A 20676-nucleotide genomic window follows, 5' to 3' on the forward strand; every position below is an offset into this window, starting at 1 on the left:
GCATTTTAACTGCTTCTTCCATTTTGGTGGACTGAAAAGTCTTAGTACACCCATCATTCATCTTTAACTAGGTCTGTGATTAATGACCATTAACACCTCCCAGTATAACATTCCTATATGGAGTATTCCTCTGGAGACTAGTTAAATCTGATGTATGACCTTTTTGTGCCTCTGTAGCAATGCAGAAGGGGGAAAGCTGGGCGTAGGGTGTGATCCCATCTCTCTCCATTTAGCAATTACTAGCATACAGCATGGGGACACCAATGTCATCTCAAATGCAACAAGCTGATATTTAATTTATTTATTTATATTTAAAATAATGTGTCAATCAGTCCATTTTAACTTTGTTTTCAGATTCCTATGATTTCAGGTATATTTCAGTCCCCAAAAAGCTAATGATTTTCAAAAGTAGAGCCTTTCCTCTTACATGTGGATCAAAGCCTTTTACTGAATATTTTTGAAAGAAGACAGTTACAAAGGTAGGTATTTTAATTGTCCCTCTTATCCTTGCAATAAGCGGCATTTGGCGTGTAATCCTGCAGGAGATGGATTTTGCCCTTTGAGTTGGATCTTGCTGTCTTTGCACATCCAGAAATGTCAGGAGAAATGTTGAGTGTACAAGAAGGGCAGGATCAGGCCTTTCATTTGCAGTCATTTCTTAAAATGATCTGTCATGTTATTGTCGGAATCCTTTTTTCCCCCAACATCGCTGCCCTCTAAGAACGGAGGCTGATATTTCATTCACACACCAAATTATAGTGTAGATGCTGGAACAACCAGACTAAACTGGCGGAGAAAAGGGTATTTTTATTTTCGAACATCCACGTTCTTTTAGGCCCTGATGCTGCCCTCAGATGCGTAGTGAGAGATATTTACATTTGAGTGGAAATCAGCAGGGCTTTGCACAAGCACAAGGATCTGCCATGTGGGTCTAAGATAAAAAATGGAGCCTGGATCTTGACATTGCTGGTTTAAATGAGAGAGGTTATGGGGAGTAGGTAGAGGTGCTTATGCAAATCAGTTGCTGCCTTTTCACCACAATCATGGTGCCGCATCGGATGATTCCACCATCTTCCTTTCCTGTTAAACCAAACTGGGTTAATTTCATAAAATATAAAGTATATTTTTGGGCTTTTCTTTTAATTCTTTATACTCTTACATATCCTTAGCATCTTCATAAGGAAAGCAAAGCTGAACGAATGCATTAAATCAGACGCCGAGACCGAAAGAATCCAACAACACTGAAAAGGCACAGAATAGAATCTGTTATAAATGATTTATTCTTCAGGATCAGGAGGTTAAAAAGGCAAAAAGCTTTATTGTTCACTCTTGCAAGAATGTCAGATCACTGGTCTAAATAAAGAATTTGACAGTAATAAGATTTTAAAAGTGAATATTTTCAGGTAGCAATGTCTGACATAATAAATAGAGGTCATAAAACTTTGATCTAAGTAAGTATATTCAAGGGATGTTAATAACCAGCTGGTCATTCATCTGAACTTTGAAAACATATTTTATAGACCAATTTAATCAACAGCTATTAATTTAAGGTTTTTTTGGTCATCTCAGTAAAACAATCCATTTCTGTCTGAACCTTTTTATTTTCCACCCAACTCTCTGCAATTCTTGCTTAATGAAGGAAGAGGGCATGATTTTACTACAGGCTTTCCCATAGAGATACACCTCATTTTCCTTTGTACCTATTCCAGGGTCAGAGAAATGTATAAATGACTTGTACTTTTGACAAGAAAGAAAATTGCTAAATAAGTATTAAAGAAAGGCACTATCTCTTGAATTACTTGGGATGGAACTTTCAGTACAGTGCAACACATGAAATATAATAGAAAAGCTAAGTTACTCTCCCAACAGAAAATTAAGCATCCTTCCTATTAATGTGTATTGTGTTGGATTTAAATATGTTCCAGTCAGTGAAAAAAAATGGAAGGAATATAAGCCTAGCCATAATATGATTAGCAATTACATAAAAGATGCTTACATTGCTACACAGGACTAGTTTCTATATTTGTAGATTTTAGCCTTCACCAAGAAAAACCTAAATATTACTGTAGGGGACATGTGGTGTAGTGTATTTTAATGCCTTTGCTTCAAATTCTGAGAGGCCTGGGTTCAAATCTCAGTTCAGGCTTCGCTTGTAAATGGGGTTGATTATGCCATTCTTTGTTGTGTATATCAGAAAATTGACAGGATTGGTAGTTCAGCAGAGGTACTGAGGCTGGGAGAGCAAGGATTCCTGAAGGCCAGGATTAAGAGGTGTATATAGAGAAGATTGTCAGACATTTACTCACCTTATGCTTGGTGCAAATCCAATATTTCTGGTCTGTCTGATAAATTAGCTTTTATCCTCTTTTGTATGGAATTATAGTGATGTCTACTGGCCACTGATGATCATCGCAACACTGCCCTGGGATAAACGCCAAAAATACTGTTCCTTTAAATCGTTCTCTAATACAGAGATTACAGAATGAATTCAGTCCATTACTACTTTTTTTCCAGGCATAGATGAAGCTCTTTACACCATAATTACAACCATACGTCTAGAGAGTGCCTGCTCTGTCCTGCAACTCAAGGACAGTTTCACAGCATCTTTCTTTCAGTTTGGGAGCTGGATGAGACTGCTTTCAAAAAGAGTTTACCTCAGCCTCAGGACGCACTGAAGAGCAGTGCACTATGTGCTGCTTTACTTGATTGGCTTCTCACAGAGTTTCCCCAGCCCTCCCCACTATGAATGTTTCATACACTTTTCTTTTCCTTTCATCTTGCTACTGTAACAAATACCTCATGCAGAACCAACAAGCACCACTCACCTTGGAGACAAATCTTTTAAGATGTCCGTAACTGGAAAATCCTCCAAGACTTAGGTCCATGTTCTTATCCCAGTTAAATCCAGTCACTCCACTCCAATGGAGTGACTCTGGATTTACACCATAGAAAAAGATTAGAATCAGATGCTCAACCTTTGATATTCAGCGCATTTTATGATCAATTGGAAGACCTGGTTACATAGAGGAATTTACTATAGTGTTTCCCTAGTACCAATATGACAGAAGCAGGTAGGGTGTAGTGTTATGCAGACAGTGTTCTAATTAAAATGTTCCTCGCTGGCTTGTACAGAAAGTTAAGAGGAAGAGAGAGGCAAAAATACCAATTTCTGTTTGAAAAATGTTCAAAGCCAAACATTTTTACAAAAGCTCATGAAACTCTTTTGAAAGTACAAGCTAATTAGTCATTAAACCAGTAGTTTGTTTATTTTCCTTGCGAGAGAAGGGGGGAGGGGAATGCGTGGGGGGGATATGTAGGAGTTCAGAATGCATTCATATTGTTCTCTGTGCAGCAGGGAACAGAAAATAAAGAAGCAATTAGAAGGTCAGAACTAATAATAATACTCCAGTAGCCTACAGAAGCTCTAAGGCAGATGCTTGTTCTCATGTTATTTTTACCACACACCCTCATTAAAGCTGTGTGACACCACCAATTCTCATTTCTCTATTATTTGCATGCAAAACTGACATATTCAGTGATTAAGATACATTACATCTTCACTAATTTGGTCCAAAGCAAATTGTCACTATTTCCTCCAGCAAGCATAGCTTCTCTTGCTGAAATTATTGAGCAAAGACTGTAACTTTTCATGCATTCAGTCCATACAGTGTTTTGCATTCTTTCATTTTCACCATATAATCAGCTATTCATAGAAAATGACAGCTTTCTGCTAGGGAAGTCCAGTTCCTTTTCGGGTGTGGGGAAGGTAGGGAGAGAAGAGTGGGACTGACAGGAACCAAACAAGTGTTTTGTTTTCCTTGCCGCTGAAAAAAATGTGATAGTGGTTTTGCCAAGTGCATTGGAGGATGATTTTTTTTTCACAGAGTTCATCATCAGAAGTTATAGGCTGCATGCCAGGAACCTCTTGGTGAAATTCTATGGCCTGTGTTATGTAGGAGGTTGTTATGTTATACAAACATAGACGTTAGATACAAACATAAAATTCTCTTGCTAGAAAGTTTCAACCTAACACTATTTCATTTCTTAAAATACAGACCCCTAACACACATGAACCAAAAACACACAAAGAGAGAAAGCAGGCTGCTCTCTGAGACTGAGAGGCACAATTCACACCCACCCCTCTGTAAACTAGCTATTTGAAGACTGACTCAGACAACATGCTTTCCTACAGGGCCCCTTAGACTGCAAGCAGGACCAGAAAAACATTTACAACTTAAAGTGATAGTAATTTTAACGCAGTTTTTCATACATCACAGCTCAGATAAGATTACGATGATGGTCCGTTCTGGGCTTCGAACCTGTTAATTGAGGTATTGAAAATTCTTGTGAGCAAGGAGGAAAAATGGTTAATGGATAGAAATATAACTACTCCTAAGTTTGTAATATGTCTTACATCTAGATGTGATTACTAGTGTCTTTGTTCCTGTGTTTGATACAAGAATGTTGCATCCGATGAAGTGAGCTGTAGCTCACGAAAGCTTATGCTCAAATAAATTGGTTAGTCTCTAAGGTGCCACAAGTCCTCCTTTTCTTTTTAAGAATGAAGCAGAGGGACAAAGGATGCTCTAAGTCGCGTTTGGATTTCCCATACTCTTGGAGCAGCTGTAGCAAGCTCAGAACACCCACTTAACTCAGGCTTCCCAGGGCTCCCTAGCCATGTCCCTCCTCTCTCCTGGTCCTTGGCACAACGTCTGCTCTGGCAGGGACCGTAATGAGGTGCCAGCATGGAGCTTTTCCAGCAGCTCTAAACTGCTATTGAGCCTGATTACACCAGTGATATTCTTCGAGGGCCATTTTTTCCTGGTTTAATGCCCCCAGAGCTGCTGTCAGGGCATCATAAAGCAGCCTTAGTTACACGAACGAATCCAGCCCATAACTTCAAAATGCTTGTGCAAAGAACAATACCGCATTTGAATAGCATAGACTCTGGGGACACTTCGATTTGAATTTGAACTTTATGGGTTGCGCCCTTCATTACAAACAGCTAAGCTGACCTGTCTATGGAAGGAAGCAAGTGAAATTCCTAAATCAATGCCTTGGATCAATACTCAAAGCATCAGCTCATTTGTAATAAATAATGCTGCTTTCCAAGAACTGAAGTGGATGCTCAGTGACAGAAAGATTTGGCAGCAGTAGCACCTGCCTCTGCCTCTCATTCATTGTCATATGTAGCCACTTGGTCCCATAGTTCTGCCTTCCCTTAACCACCTTCAGTTTTCTTGTTTGCTGTGTGTGTGACATTTTTCTACTCCGCTTCACACCTGAAATCTGCCAATTACCTGGAAGGTGAATCCATCATTTTAAAGATAATACACATTAGCAGCACTTTGTCTCACTCCTAAAGATAAGGAGAGAACCCTGGTTTCTTAGATTCAACCCAGCTTGCGAATGTTATACTATACATGGCCCTCATCCAAAGCCAATGGAAAGACATCTATTGACCTCACTGGCCTTTGGATTAGATTCTGTAACTATGAAGTGTAGATGCTGTTGAGATTCTGCCATCAGGAGCCTTATTTCTCTCTCAAGAAGCCTTTACATTTGTTTTTCGATTGAAACATCTAGCTAGGCACTGATCTCCTATGCACACTTGAAATGAGAAGATAGAAAAATATTAATGTTTCATTGTCTTCATGTTTGTAAATTAAAGCTTGTAAAGAAATGTGTCTTCATTCTGGTTAAGAGAACTGCTTTTGTTAAATGCATAGCAACAAGCTACAGAAGCAATTATTTACACCAAGTACAAAAACTCCCCCCTCCACCCCTGTGCTTCATGTATTCAAAGTTACATTTGTACTAGGTTTTTGTTTTCACAGATGGCTAAAATAATAATGCTGTCTCAGGCTTAAAAATCTACACAAACTTTGGCACTCCCTGACAACAAAATTAGATTTAAAAAACCACAAAAACCTCAGTAAAATTTTAAAGCCTTCTAAACAGCATTGTAATATTTTTAACCAGTTTTAAACTGTCATTATCTGCAGTGCGATTGAATGTAATCCTGTCATTGCAACAAAGTATTGAATAAAAAGCCTGTATGGGAACCACCGCTTGCCAAATAACAATTGAAAATCAAAAGCGGGCTTTTAATCCTTTTATGAAAGGTATAGGGTTATAATTTGATTCCAGGGATGGTTGTGAGTGTTTTGCGCAGAGAAAAGTTTCATGTTATTGTTTTGAAAGAGGCAGAAGTTGAACAGTTGTAACTCAAATATACAGTCCAGGAGAGCTGAGATGAAATTCTCAATTTTTGTCCCTTGCATTTTCCATGATGAAAATATAGCGGATTGGGGAGTTTTGCCTTGTTTTTGAAATTTAGGGAAATAGCATCCAGTGTTTGCTTACAGCAACGTTTTTATTGGGACATATAGGAAGAGAAATCTTGGCTCATGAGTGGCAGAAAATAATCACAGCAGGTTTTTGCTGTTTCCCTTTTCAGAGGCATACTGTGGTTAGGAACAGTGTTGCTCCTTCAGATTATGTATGAAATGACAGCACCATGATCAGACCTAATTAGAACCCATTCATTTTCCGTTATTCATCTGCTCTTTAAAATATCCATTTGAAAAAGTTCCATTTCTAGATATTTCTGGAGAAGATATTCAGACTGTATGTAACGATACATATATTGATTTCCTGATTTGGTGGACATAGAGTGGTACTGCCCGCATCCATAGTAAATACTGAACTCAGAGCAACAAATCTTTGCTACAACAGAGGTGTGTCTACTTACCAGTCCATAGTATAATGTTTCACGGGCCTTGTGTAATAATTGAATGATTTGCACTATATCACATGCTTAAACAAATTATTTTCCAATCAAACTGTAGCCCCACAAAGGTATACATTTTATGTTATTTAAGAACCATTTTGAGAATCTAGGAAAAGAGTATACATAGCCCCTGCACAGGTACACAGAGGAGAAGAAGGCATATGTACCTGAGTTCCCATCAGGGACTTGTCTCAAAGGCAATTCTTGGGTGTAAGGAGCACAAGGTGAGAGGAACGGGTGTGGGCAGAGAGTGTGTGGGCAAACTGGGGAGATGGTTGGGAACAGATGGAAGTCAATGCACTTAGTTTCTGACTAGGGACTTCCAACCTTGTGGAATCCTTGTGCTATGGATAAATGTAATATATGCTAGGGATGAGCCCAAAATATGTATTTCATTGCCCAGGTCTCCCAAAGTAAACTTGTAGTGAATTAATTAGTCTGGTAGATCAGGAACTGACGTGGGAGTCATGAGGCTTGGGGTTTATTCCTGCCTCTGCCACTGACCTGCTGTTTGTTATTGGGCAATTTGTTTTGTCAATCTGTGACTCAGTTTCCCCAGCTGTAAAAAGGAGTTAATGTTAAATCTGTGGATGCCAAGATGAGATCTAAGGGCCAAGTAGTGGTAATATTAATGTAAATCACCGTTCAACCTTTGAAACAAAACAGTGTTCAGTGCACTCCAACATTTGTAAATCTGATCCTACTATCTAACATAACCTCTTTATAAGTGCTGTAGCTATCATCTTTTAGCACAAGAATGGCTGGCTTGATTAGAAACAATTGCTCACCTCTACTGCAGCTCTGCCCAGAGTGAATAAAGGATACTTTTCACCAGCTTCCACCACATTGTTTTCATATCAATCAGACTCTATATAAAACAGCATGTGTCCGTTCATTAAGAGAAGAAAAAGTTGATTGGTACAGAAAATGAGTGCAGAGTGATTTAATTGTAGTCCTTTGGCACATCTGTGCTAGGTATATTAGGCATTTGGATATCTACCCCAACAGCAACAATGGGAGTTGTATTGGAGTAATATGATCCTTACAGTCATACTTACAAAAAAGGCTTTTTATCTTTGTGATCAAATAATCCAGGTAATTTGACAGCATCAATTAGTCTCACTTTTAACCCATACTAAAAGCTTTTTAAAAAAGCATATGTCACTTAAACAATAAATGTTGAAGGATGTGCTTTTAGTGATTGTTTGGGATTCTAAGATTATTATTTAAACAAGCCTATTCTGAACCACTCTCTGGTTATCTATGATCCTCTGCTAGAAGCTATTTTATTCTTCATGCACTGTATCTTATAGGCATAAGAAGTTTACAAAACCTGCATTTTTTTTTCTTTACCAGAAAGAAATGTATTCTTCTTCCAGCCAGTCGCAAATTTTTCTTGAATGAAATTATTGGCATGGAGTCATTGTTTTACCATTAAGTTCTGTCACATAAAACCCACTTTGGACTTTCCTAACTGGGTTTTTCAAAATGCCCTTAATTTTTCAGTCTCCTGGAGAATTGTGAGAAGATAGATATAGGAAAGAGAACAATTTTCTGAAAGGATTAGTTGTGGAGCGTAGTTACTTGAAGGATTATAGGTAGTAGTCAGCGTTACCTGCAAAGAGCCAAAAGAAAGGCAAATTAGACTCTTTTCCTGTAAGTATGATTCATAATCTTAGTAGAAGCATTTTAAGGATTTAGAACTGAGGGACTATTTGTCACCCTGTGAACATCTGCAGCAACTGCGATCAGTGGGTTTGGAACTACTGATAGTCCCCAGGAGTGCTCTGGAAAGGAAAAAGGGGAGTAGCTTTCTTTGTCAAGAGCCTGCCACACCAGAATACACTTCCCTTTAGCCTTCATCAGAGAGTGTCTCTGGCATCCTTCAGCTCACGACTCCCAGCTAGTGTTGTTTATTGCTGGACTGCTTCTATATTGCTCATTGGGTTTGTTTGTTTCTCCTGCTACTCTTGGATTTATTGAGACAAGTTCAGTGTCGCCAGCTCCTGTGATTTTATTGCAAGTCTCCCAATATTTGTTATTTTTCTTAAAGCCCAGCTCCTGCAGCTAATTATGAGAGGAATGGCTCAAATTTTCCTATTAAAAATAGCTCTCATCGGTGCAAAGAAAAGCTGAACCCAAGTGCACCCTGAAGTGTCAAAAGCCAGAAGGCACATGAAAAGAATCCCAAATTTACTTTTTTATCTCAGTGTTTAAACCTATGTCATGATTTTTGACCTGATTCATGATTTTTGAATGCTTGGCATTGGCAATGCTGCAGGTTATGTTAACTGTGATTAAACAGGTGGGCAGACGGTGCCTAGCCCCTGGCACAAAGAGATGAAGGCGGGCAAAAACTATCATCCCTACCCAGCCACAATGACCAGGAACAACCTCAGTCCTTGAGTGCAGGGTCTGCTCCCACCAGGCAATCGTGTGGGCCTAATCCACCCTGACAGACACAAGCAAGAAGCCCCATCCTTTTCACACCAACCTTGGGAACAGCTGGACACGCAGCAGGAAGCAGGCTGCACCTCCCTCTGTGAGCAGGAAGTTTAGGAAGAATGCCTGAGAAGGCTTGGAGTAACAGGACTAAAAAGGGCAGGGGTATTGGAGTGATCCCTCCTAGAGCTGCCCCAGAGGTCATTGCAGCTGTGGCCCACACCCAGCATAGTCTGTTGTGTCTGGACGTGGGTGTTCAGACACTTTTATTCAGGAGCCAGCAAGCTTTCAAGCACACGACCCTACAAATTAAAAATGCATCATTTCTATGGGAGCGTGACTAAGATTTTTTGAAATATTTCCATTTGAAATGTGTTCCCCAGTAAAAATATCCTTGCAGAGGTGAAAATTCTCTTCAGATAATCTGCTAATTAATTTCACAGTCTATAGCCTACTTTTAAATTTCTAATTGTAACTATTACTTCTCATTCATGTACATGTGCTGGATCTTTGCAACGCAATAATGCATTTTATGCTCAACAGCATGCTGGTTCTCTACCCATTTGTCAAAAGGATAGGTATACAGTGGGTTCTGAATCTGAGGAATAGATTGCATTAGCTCAGTTATGAAAAAGAATGCCCATACAAAGGTATAACAAATGTCAAAGGTACAACCAATCTAATGACTGGAAGAGGAATAGAGACAAATTCAGACTATAAATAAGGTGCAAACTATTCACACAGTGGGTAATTAACCCTTGGAACCTACACTCCGTCACTGACAATTTTAAAATCAAGATTGGATTTTTGTTTCTAAATATATATATCTAGTGCAAACAGGAATTAATTCAGGAACTTTCTATATCCTGGTCCTTTCGGTCTTTATAAGCTATGAATCTACAGATAATGAAAGTTGTAATGTATGTATGTGAAAACAAAATCTAGTACTTAAGTAATTTTGCTGAAATTTCATTTTCAGGTTGGTTTGAATGAACAGGATTTCAAAATTGAATCAGGCCAAGATTTTCAAAAATGGGATCCAAAGTTAGACTTCTCATCCTTATTTATGCTCCTAAATATATGGACAGATTTTCGGAAGTGCTGAGGAGCTAGCATCATCCATTGATTTCAAAATCAGGCAATTTATTTAGGTGCCTAGAAAGTAACCACCTTACTGATGTCACCATTTCCCTTTCTCTCCTTTTCCTCTCCACTCACATATTTGTTATTATTTCTGACCCTCACTTGTTGTCAGATTTAGACTGTACCCTCTTCAGGGCAGACACAATGAGAAGAATAGGTGGATAAGACAGTATATTTTATTGGCCCAACTTCTGTTGGTGAGAGAGAGAAAAGCCTTTGAGCTACACAGAGCTCTTCTACAGGTCTGGGACAGGTTCTCGGAGTATCTCAACTGTGACAGACCTGAAGAAGAGCTCTGTATAGCTCAAAAGCTTGTCTCTCTCACCAACAGAAGTTGGGCCAATAAAAGATATTTCTTCACCCACCTTGTTTCTCTAATATTCTGGTACCGATACTGCATACAACGAGAATAATTCATCCTTCGGCTGCTGCTGAGCCTTGTGCAACTGTGTGTGATGTGGTGAGGCACAGCATCTTCCTGATCACCGGCGCTGCTGGGGACTGGTTCAGCCTTCTGCTTAAACTCGATCAGCCTCAGGGACTGCCCAGACTTGCACCCCTGCTCCAAAGGCCCTTATGGACTGTTCCAGTAGTGGGGGATAGCAAAGGTGGCATAGGAACACCCCAGCTAGGGAGGCTTCTGCAGGGGTAGGGGTTAGCAGAACCAGCCATGCCTGCTCTACACCCAATACTGGGGTAATTTCCTCGTGCTTTGTGGTCACTTTGTGCCAGTTCTATTGGCACACACTGGACACAGCACAGGGCAAATAACTCACCAGGACTTAATTTGTGTTTGTGAGTTGCTTTCAACAATTTATGGTGCTTGAAGAGTACTAAATAATAACATCACCATATCATACAGCTTCTTGGGTGCATGCTATGCCCTCAGAGTGCAATTCAGAAATGAGCTGCCCTGGCAACAAGTAAAGAATATGTCTACTTGGGTTGGAAAGGTAGAGAGCAAAAGCCCAGCTTTTTCTCCAGCTGTTGCACTAGTTGGAATAGAGCTCACTACATGCATGAAGTCATTGTATTGCAAAGTCTCTTTTTCTTATGCTGCTAAAATACTGGTTCAAATGAAGATGTGTTAGATATAACAGAAACTTAGTACATGGCTAACTTGAATTATATCTTTTCATGTAAACGGTTTAATTAAAAAGAGCCCTCTTGCTTAACAGATCAGAAAACTAAAACACCGTTTGAAGTGAGTCAGATCTCGCAGTAGGTTTGTTTTCTGTTACACACATTGGTACCTCAATAGAGGTTGAGCCTCTATTCGCCCCACTGATGAAGATGACTTGGCTATAATCTTCTTTGCAGACTTATTGCACAAAACTGTGTTTCCTTGGCTGGGATCTGCTTCTCCACCCCACACAGCCTATTTAGCCACTTGCATTTATTCTAATTCTTTGTTCACTTTCACCCCATTAAACTTCCGTTTTCAATCATCAGCCACTGAAGCACTTCACTGCACTGCTAAGCAAGCCCCTGTGTGTGCCGCATTCTGGAATAGCGCTGCTTTCCTTTATCAATTTTCTGATCCTGGTCTGATAAAACAAATCTGCTCTAGGGACTGATGTTGGGAAAAGGCATATTTTTTACAAAGAAACCTTCACAGTATAAAAAAAGCTCCATTTTTAGACATCAGCAGTAGTATTCCTCTAATATGGCGCAGCATATGGCCCCAGTGTGGTGGCTGTACTCTAGGGCTTTGGGACTAACTGCTGAAAAGAGAAGGAAACATTGTTTCACTGCATATCATATTAATTTATTTTTCATTTAAGAGTGTCTGTGTGTGTGCCAAGAAAACTGGAACAGAAGGGAACTTCTCTGTGTTTGAAACAGAAAATGTGCTTCTAACGCAAGTAGGACGAAAAGATTCTCTCTCCAGGGAAATGCTAACAAGATGTGTTTTTTTAAAGGATGGGGAAAAGTCAAGCAAAAATTAGACATTGCATCATAGATAAAATAAAATAAAATAAAATCTGGATATCTGCCTAAAGCCCATGAGTTACATATACATGTAGGTTAATCCTTAGGTCTCACTAAATTGTGCTGGAGTTCAGGGAGGAACAAAAATGGCTGTACACTCACTTTCTTTGTGCTCCAACATTCCCAGCACTCCCCAGGGCTGTTTTATCCCCCAGAATAATTTAGAGCAGCCTCAGGCTGCTGTAATTTATAGCATTAGAAAGGATATTAACTCATTAGGTTATCCAGGGACTGGTAATGTACCTGCACTCCAAATATATCCCTTACACTAAGCCTATGCCAGAAGCTCCAGGCAACAGAGACATACACCAGCTTTACGCCACTTTGGGATTCACCCAACAATGGATGAATTTTTAGCTGCCCAATTAGAGCAAATATATAGGCCCTTTTGCACCACCAGAAGTGCTCAAAGGGGATATTTTGTATCTGAGACTCTAATACAGAGTGGACACTTTTCTGCTCTGCTTAGCAAAAATTAGAGGGTCAGAGCCTTAGCTAGTTTACATCATCATAGTTCAAGTGAAGTCTATCTCAGCTCTCAGTGAGTGGGATTAACCAGTGGTTGCCTTTCCTCTATACATCCCAGGCATATGAATTGAACTTAGATCACAACAGAAATCAGTGTGCAGGTCTAGTTTTGGTCCCTATTGGCCATTTATATGACTGGAAAACTACCACACAATACAGCAATATTGGGATCCACGTCTCAAGAGTTTCACAGGGTTGAAACATCAAGGATGGATTGAGGGTCATGCACTAGTAGAGATGTGTTTTGAAAATGTCCAAGACACCTGCCAACACAGTGCCTGGTTTTATCAATTCTCTGCTTTCATGATGAACTAATGAACTCAAACTGCTTTTCAAACTATAAGAAAACCCAGTCATTTCAAAATGGAAGTTTTGTGAATATATTTTAAAATCAAATTAAAGGAATTATGGTTTCTATTTTTATGAGTTTTTATTTCTACATCCTTCCTGGGTATCTCTCTATTGTACTTCAAAGGCATCTTTCAGTATAGAATCATTATCTCAAGGATGGATAGATAGTGTGGCAGGGTAGTTTGGCTCTTTAAGATTTTGTTTGGGATTTCTGTTGGTTTGTTTTCCCCTTAAGGGTCCAGGTCTCTCTACTGTTCTGGGGTTTCCTGTTTTGTGTGTGTGAATGGGGTATGATTGAAGTGTGAAAGGCTGGACTTTTTTTTGGTCTCTCTCCTTTTTTATTAACCACCACTGCATTCTCTAGCTCTCTTCAGTTTCCTTAGAAAATAAGCAAAGCACAAAGAGGCAACTAGTTGCATCTGACTTGCATCTGTGAACAAGCTACTGTTGATGGATACTAACTGACTCAAGTGCAACAGGTTAACATTTGGAAGGCTGAGGCACAGGAAACTATAAACAACAGGTCAAACTCTGATAGGAAGGAGATTAGTTTGGGAGTATTGGCTAATGAAGTAAAGACTTTATACGGATATCAGTGATAAACTGGGTTGGGGGGGTCATCTTCTGGGGTTCCCTTTTCCAAGATGGAGAGAAAAAAAGCACGTGCAATGTATTTCCCCCTTTCTGACCAGAGCTCATTTTCCCCTCAATGTTTCCTGTTTCAGTTCAGATAGGTTACCAAGTTACCTGGGCCAGAGCTTGCAATGTCTGTTTACAGGATAACAATGAACCAAACTCTGCAGCTTTACTTGGAATTTTAAATTCTACAAAGCCCAAGCATTCCCCTGCCCATTTCCTCCTTCAAGTCACAAGATATCATCCGGTCTCCCTGATCCTCCTTCCAGGTAGCCCCATCTCTAGGATGTTTAGGTGGGGCTTTTCCTACCTGTATAGCTTCCGGGTTCTGCTGGTCCCTAACTCCACAGAGGATCTGCAGGGATCAGAGACAATTGTATAGGCATTGATCTCAAAGGCCCAAAGAGTTAAAGGGGTTTATTAATTTTCTCACTGCCCAATATAAAACAGTGATAGATAGATTCAGAGTTATTTTGAAACAGAGCCCTTGGTTTTACACAAGGTGGAGGAGAGACAGGATAGAAAAGCTGGGTTGAAATATGGCTTTCATTGATGTCTTGGAGCACTGGCCCACTGGTTAATTATGAGTGGATACTTCATGCAAATCAACCACACCACCTGTTGCTTGGATCCTGTTTAGTTACAATCTGGTCAGGGCCATCACCTGGTTCGAGCCTTTCTCCTTAGACAAGTCAGGTGTGAATGGTTGCAGTATACTTGATTTCAGGATTCAATGAAAAGACAAGAGTCTGAGAAAGGATAGAAGGAAAGAAACAGAGGGGCAGAAAATAACATGAGGGAAGGGAATACAATACAGGATCCTATGTGCTTTTGCAGTGCTGCTAATTAGATATCCCAGTGATGGGCTGAGGACTGGATGTCATGATAATGTGATGACTTTCAGCACTCACAGGTGCAAATGAGGTTCCTTATACAAGAGCAAGGTCAGCTGGCCTTCCTTTCAAGAAGAAAGTCCTTTAGATAAGTTGAGATGAGTTGCAGTTCTGGCAGTTGAAGGGATGAGCTGGGGGAAGATGAGTTGAGTTGAGATGAGGCAAGGTAGTATGTAAGGTGGGCCAGGAGATGAGAGGGAATGCTGAACAGATATAGTGTTTTCAAAGTCTTTTTTTGATAAACCCCAAAAGGGGGAAAATGGGCAGCATAGTTCATCCCTCTCATTATTTTGTCTGCCAATTAGACCTAATATCCATCACATTCATTTTGGTCTGTTAACTTCTGGTTCCACAGCTTCTGTTTTTACCTAGCATAATTTCAGCAGTCCTTGGATTATATCAAGATGGACTCCTTGGTTTAACTAATCGAGCTTCTCAGTCTTTTCTCTTACATTTGTTACAACATTCACCATTGTAAACAACTTGACCTATTTTTCATGTTTATTGTAACATCTTATGAACTTTTCACATACTTTTGAGTTTTCAGAAGGGCTACATTTTGTAGACCCAATAGACCTCAGATTTCTACTGAATTCTTCACACTCTTTGCAGTCATATGAGATTTTAGCTGTAGGGGGACCTAGAGAAACTTTACACAGAACAATAGAGAAAGAAGCCAAATCCATCATCAGAACACTCAAAAGCCTGAACAGACCAGCACAAAACTGCAATAAAGGGAAGAAACTGGTGGACCCCTATGCACCTGAGGGTGCTGGAGGATAAAGAAAAATGAAAGAATGATGTAGGTCAAACTGGTTATGCACCTAGCTTCATTGTGCAATATTCCTAGGTTCAAAGTTAACCTAAATGTCTTTTTCTTTTTCTTTTTTTCAAATGCATTTTTTTCTCATGTCTTTTATTCCCTTCAACAGATGTTTGATAAGTTTCTTTCATATACCTAAATTGTGAAGTCCTTACTCAAGCAAAACTTTCCTAGAAGTCAATTGGAGTTTTGCCTGAGCTAGGACTTGTCATTCCTAAGTCTTAGACAATGTTAATGCGGTGAAATTTAAAAGTTGAAGCAAACACACACAATTTTCAGGACATAAAGAACTGAGAATGAAACATCTCAGTACTGGTTAGACAAGGCTGCCATTATTTAATGTACAGAAGCATGTGTTATTAGAAGTGGAAACATATGGAACCATAATTTAAAAACTCTTCCTTTTTCACAGTGACAAGATTAAAGACTCGGACTCTTATCCCTGATGTTTAATATGTAATAGCTCAAATGATGTATGTGTTCATAATAGTAATAATAATAATAATTTAATAATATATCTTGAAAATGCACACAGGTAATGCACACATTGATTTTGATAGATGTCTCATTTAAATCAAAAATACAAAAAAGAAGCAGCATTGTAGCATATTTTTACGGAGTAAGGTATCAATAGGAAGCCAGGTGGGATACAAAGACTAAAGATCAAGCTGCAGAGATATTACATTTTTAAAGGCCATTTAAGAGGGCAGATTTTATCTTATCTAGGAAGAATTAATGTTCTGACTTCACAAGTGATTGAACTGGTCATATGAAATAGTAAGCATGAGTAACCTGAGTGTTCAAATCCTTCAGAGCTGGTTACTGGTCACCTCACACTCTTCCCTGGAGAAAAATGAGTTTAGATCAATATGAAGCAAAAAAAGAAATTGATCAGGGCTTAAAACGAAAGGTCTGAGTTTCAGAGGTGCTGCTGGGTGCCCACTGAAATCAATGCAGACCGAGCATCACTGAAAATCAGATCACTGCTTGGCTTCCTATCTCCCACTTACTACTTATTGGGTAAATCAGACTATCTGGTAATCTCAAAAGTAGAAGCTGGGCATTTATAATGAGAACTTAATAAAATTTCCAATTTTAAAATGTGTGGTAGAAAATTGTGTGTTTTGAAAGGGAAGGAAAAAGAGAAGACTCACTAACGTTTTCCAAAAAGAAAAGGTGTACTTGTGGCACCTTATGAGTATCCAGTTTTGAGAGCTCATTCTTAATCTTTCCCTGTTTGTTGTAGAGGATGTTGATCAGGTGGTTCCGCAGTTTCTTTGAGAGCGTGTGGCACAAGCTGTCAGCATAGTCTGTGTGGTATGTAGATTGTAATGGATTTTTTACCTTCAGTCCTTTTGGTACGATGTCCATCTGTTTGCATTTGGAAAGGAAGATGATGTCTGTCTGTATCTGTAGGAGTTTTTTCATGAAGTTGATAGATTTCCACTCCATAAGGCTAAATTCAGTGCCTTGCATAATGACAGGTTTCAGAGTAGCAGCCGTGTTAGCGAGTACTCCTTTTCTTTTTGTGAATACAGACTAACACGGCTGCTGCTCTGAAACCTGTCATAATGTTTTCCAGTTACCTTAATCAATGTCCATTCTACCTGCAGAACAATGCCACCAGGATGCCCATTCGTAACCATTCATATTTTTTTTCCTCATAGCCTTCCAACCCTTTGTCTTAATCCCCTGATAATTGTCTAAGGAAGAGAAGAATGCCCACTTTTTAAATATCTCTATCAATTAATCAAGTCCCCATAGACTTTGAGCTTTATTGCATGACACGTAATAAGAACTTTACACTGCTTTAGTGACATTGATCAGAGGAGATCAGAATGTATTACAACCATTAATTCATTATTGTAATTCATGCATGGAGATGCGTGAAACTTTCAGACCAATGCCTGAAGCCAGGAGAAACCTGGAACTTAAGTTTTCAGTTGTCATTGAAAGTTCAAAATTTGGAAAAAATGTTACCAGCTCTGTCTGGAATGCCTGTGAAGATTCTTTCTGTAGATTGCATACAGACATGAAAAACTGGTTGTGTTCTTTTTCCCAAAGACCAAAGATGGGTGAAGAGATTTCCCCACAACAGCATTAGAGGTGCGAGGTGGGATTGAAGTCTATGCCTACTACTTCAGACTGGTCTGTTTGCTGAAAGGGGTTCCATCTTGGCCTCACATAGGGTTAATCTAAAACTTGGCTGTTCCAGCTAAGTTTCGCTTTGACTATTTCATATTCATTGGAACCCAAAACACAAAATAAAATCCACTTATGTCTTTCACTAACTGAAATGGCAAGAGAGAGCCATCATGATTACATTAATTGCCCATGTTTACAAAATGTGTCGGTGACAGAGTCAGCAATACAATCTAGGGATGCTGAATTTTGATCTATCCACCGGATTAGCTTCAACAGTGGGATATGAACAGACCAAAAGAAAAGACTACACATTCTCTTTCATGCTCACTTTCAAGTTTCAGGCAAAATTGGAAGAATTCTATAATTATAAATCGGCAGAAAAAAATAATTAGGAAAAGAAAGTTGTAGGATGTGGCAAAACATTCAGGCTAATTTCTTAAGTCAGCCCAGCTAGTTTCTAGGAAAAACAGTCTAATAAATTATTACCTACAAATATATGACAAGATAAATAGTCAGTAATTAGAAACCATGATGTTTTTCCAAACAGCAAAAGTAATATCTCTTTGGTAGATTATGGGTTCATTTTACAAAGTCAGGTCCTCCATTCATTTGTTGATAAAATATATTCCTTTATATTTTAATGTTGCTTTCATATGGTTTTATTTGTTTGCATTTATTCATTAATATTCTTTTCCTTTTCTTACCTTTCCACTGCTTCTATTGTCATAGGAAAAACAGGAAATAAAGAAAAAAAAAAGCAGAGCTATGTGGCATCATGGTGACAGTATCACAGCACTAAGCTACCTCTCTTAAGATTGGATATATTGGCTCTGGTGAGGATGCTAAAAATGTGAACCATAAGTAATTTATGGTTGCATATTTTTATCTAGTTCTAAGTACAATTTATCTGAGCTGAAAATACAAGGCAGAAATAAAGTTAGAAGCTAAGCTATAGATCCATTGTTAAATACTGTTTACTGAAGGAAATACAGAAACAGGACAGCTTATTAAAGCCTGATTCTGAAAATGCTGAGAGCACTGGTGAGCTCTTATATTGATAAGAATCCCTATTGAAACCAATGGGGAAATTCATCTGAGTAAATGCTTATCATTGCAAATGAGACTTCATCAGTTGAGCTCACATGTAATAATAGAGTTTAAATGAAAAGTCTGCTTATTTATTTGGTGCACTGCTGTTATTCTCTGACTTCCTGTAGTAAAAGTGTATAAGAAACAAATCTACAATTTGCTGTGATTGAAATGGAGTAAACGATTTAACGTAGCTGGAAAAGCATACGTGCTAAATTGTTGGGACTAGATCGCCAAAGTGCTGCCAACCAGTTGCTTGGAGTAATGATACCTTTGTACCTCAAATCAAGATTACAAAGCTACCGGTACACAAACACACACCACATTTTGAAATTGCAAATGGAGATGATACTATGCTAGAGTGCGTGCAGTGTAGCATTACAGGCAATATGGTTGGATCCAGAATACATTTCGGCATTTAAGCAAGCAATTACAATGTTGGGAAATATGTAGTTTAGGCACCCTAACTAGTGACTACTTTGGCATGCGGTATCTTTATATTGGCTAGGAAAGGATCCCCAACCCTAAAGCACTATTTGCTTCTCAGCCTCCATGTATGCAAGTGCTGAAGGGGGAAAAGAGGCTGAAAACACATTGCTGGACACCTCAGGATATTATAATTTTCCCAGAGGGATTTTGAGGCCCTTGAATAGAAATCTTTAGCCAGTTCTTCAAAGGTTAAATGCTGTCATGTGAAAGATGAGAAAATAATACTTAACTATGGTCATGGCCACACTTTTGGCTGTATGCTTCAATTCTGCTATATGTGACCATGAAAATTATACTTGTATAACATCCCAACTCTTCTAATCTGACAAGTTTCCTAAAAACTTCCCTAGAGACAGTTATCCGAGAATGTAAAAGTAACAACATGCTTTAAGGTAATCAACATCCCAAATTGAGTGTTAAGATATCTGAAATCTTCAAACTCACATATTCATAAGGTTAAAAACTCTTCCATTTTCATTTGGGGGCCTCGGTAATGGGAATGTCTCCCTATGTGGTCTCCATGGTGGAGGAGTATCTGCGAGGGATGTTTGTACAGTCTGTAACAATGAAGACCTCATGGAAAGTGAACCATGACATAGAAATCTCTGATCTGTTGTGGGATGTACTCTTTTTTCTGGGAAAATTATAGTGATTAGTACTGAGAAAATCATCAAAAACCAGTGGGAGGCGACAAAGGATAACACCTGTGCTCTCTGATGGGAGAGTAGATGGACATTGTTGCCAAGAACCCAAAAGCTGTTGTTACTAGGCAACGTGTGACTATGTCTCTCCGAGTCCATTTACAATTCCCAGGGAGTTACAGAATAGTTTTTGGTCAAAACAATACCTTTGAAACACTTGTTCCTCTGTGAGGAGGAAATTGATTCTTGGCTTCAACACCTCATGTTCCAGGAATGGTTGTGGGGGCTGATGCCTTTCTCTGCAACCTGTCACTTTAACGACTGATCAGTAAAGTGCTATGTAAGTGCTAATTAATTATTACTTTTTCTTCAGTGGTGTCCTATGGCTCATAAATCAAGGAATGCACCTAGCACAGTTTCAATGGGGGTTTCTACTGAATCTTCACTAGCGTATGAGAATCATAACTCCTCCCTACTAAGTTAATGGTTATGGACTGGAGGAGACATTTTCTTCCTGGAACATATGCTATACTGTCTGTATATTTCCTTTCTGTGAGACAGGCTCTATGCCTACCACGCATAGCTTATATAAGTCTGCCAATATGGGCCTCCATTATGCAATACTGCTGTGCATGTCCCCTTCTGAACCTGTCCCCAGTAGGTAGTGATGAGTAGAGGATCCACAACATTGGCATCCTCCAGGCTTACAGA

The sequence above is a fragment of the Chelonia mydas genome, chromosome 11, assembly GCF_015237465.2.
Source record: "Chelonia mydas isolate rCheMyd1 chromosome 11, rCheMyd1.pri.v2, whole genome shotgun sequence".
NCBI classification, from domain to species: domain Eukaryota; kingdom Metazoa; phylum Chordata; order Testudines; family Cheloniidae; genus Chelonia; species Chelonia mydas.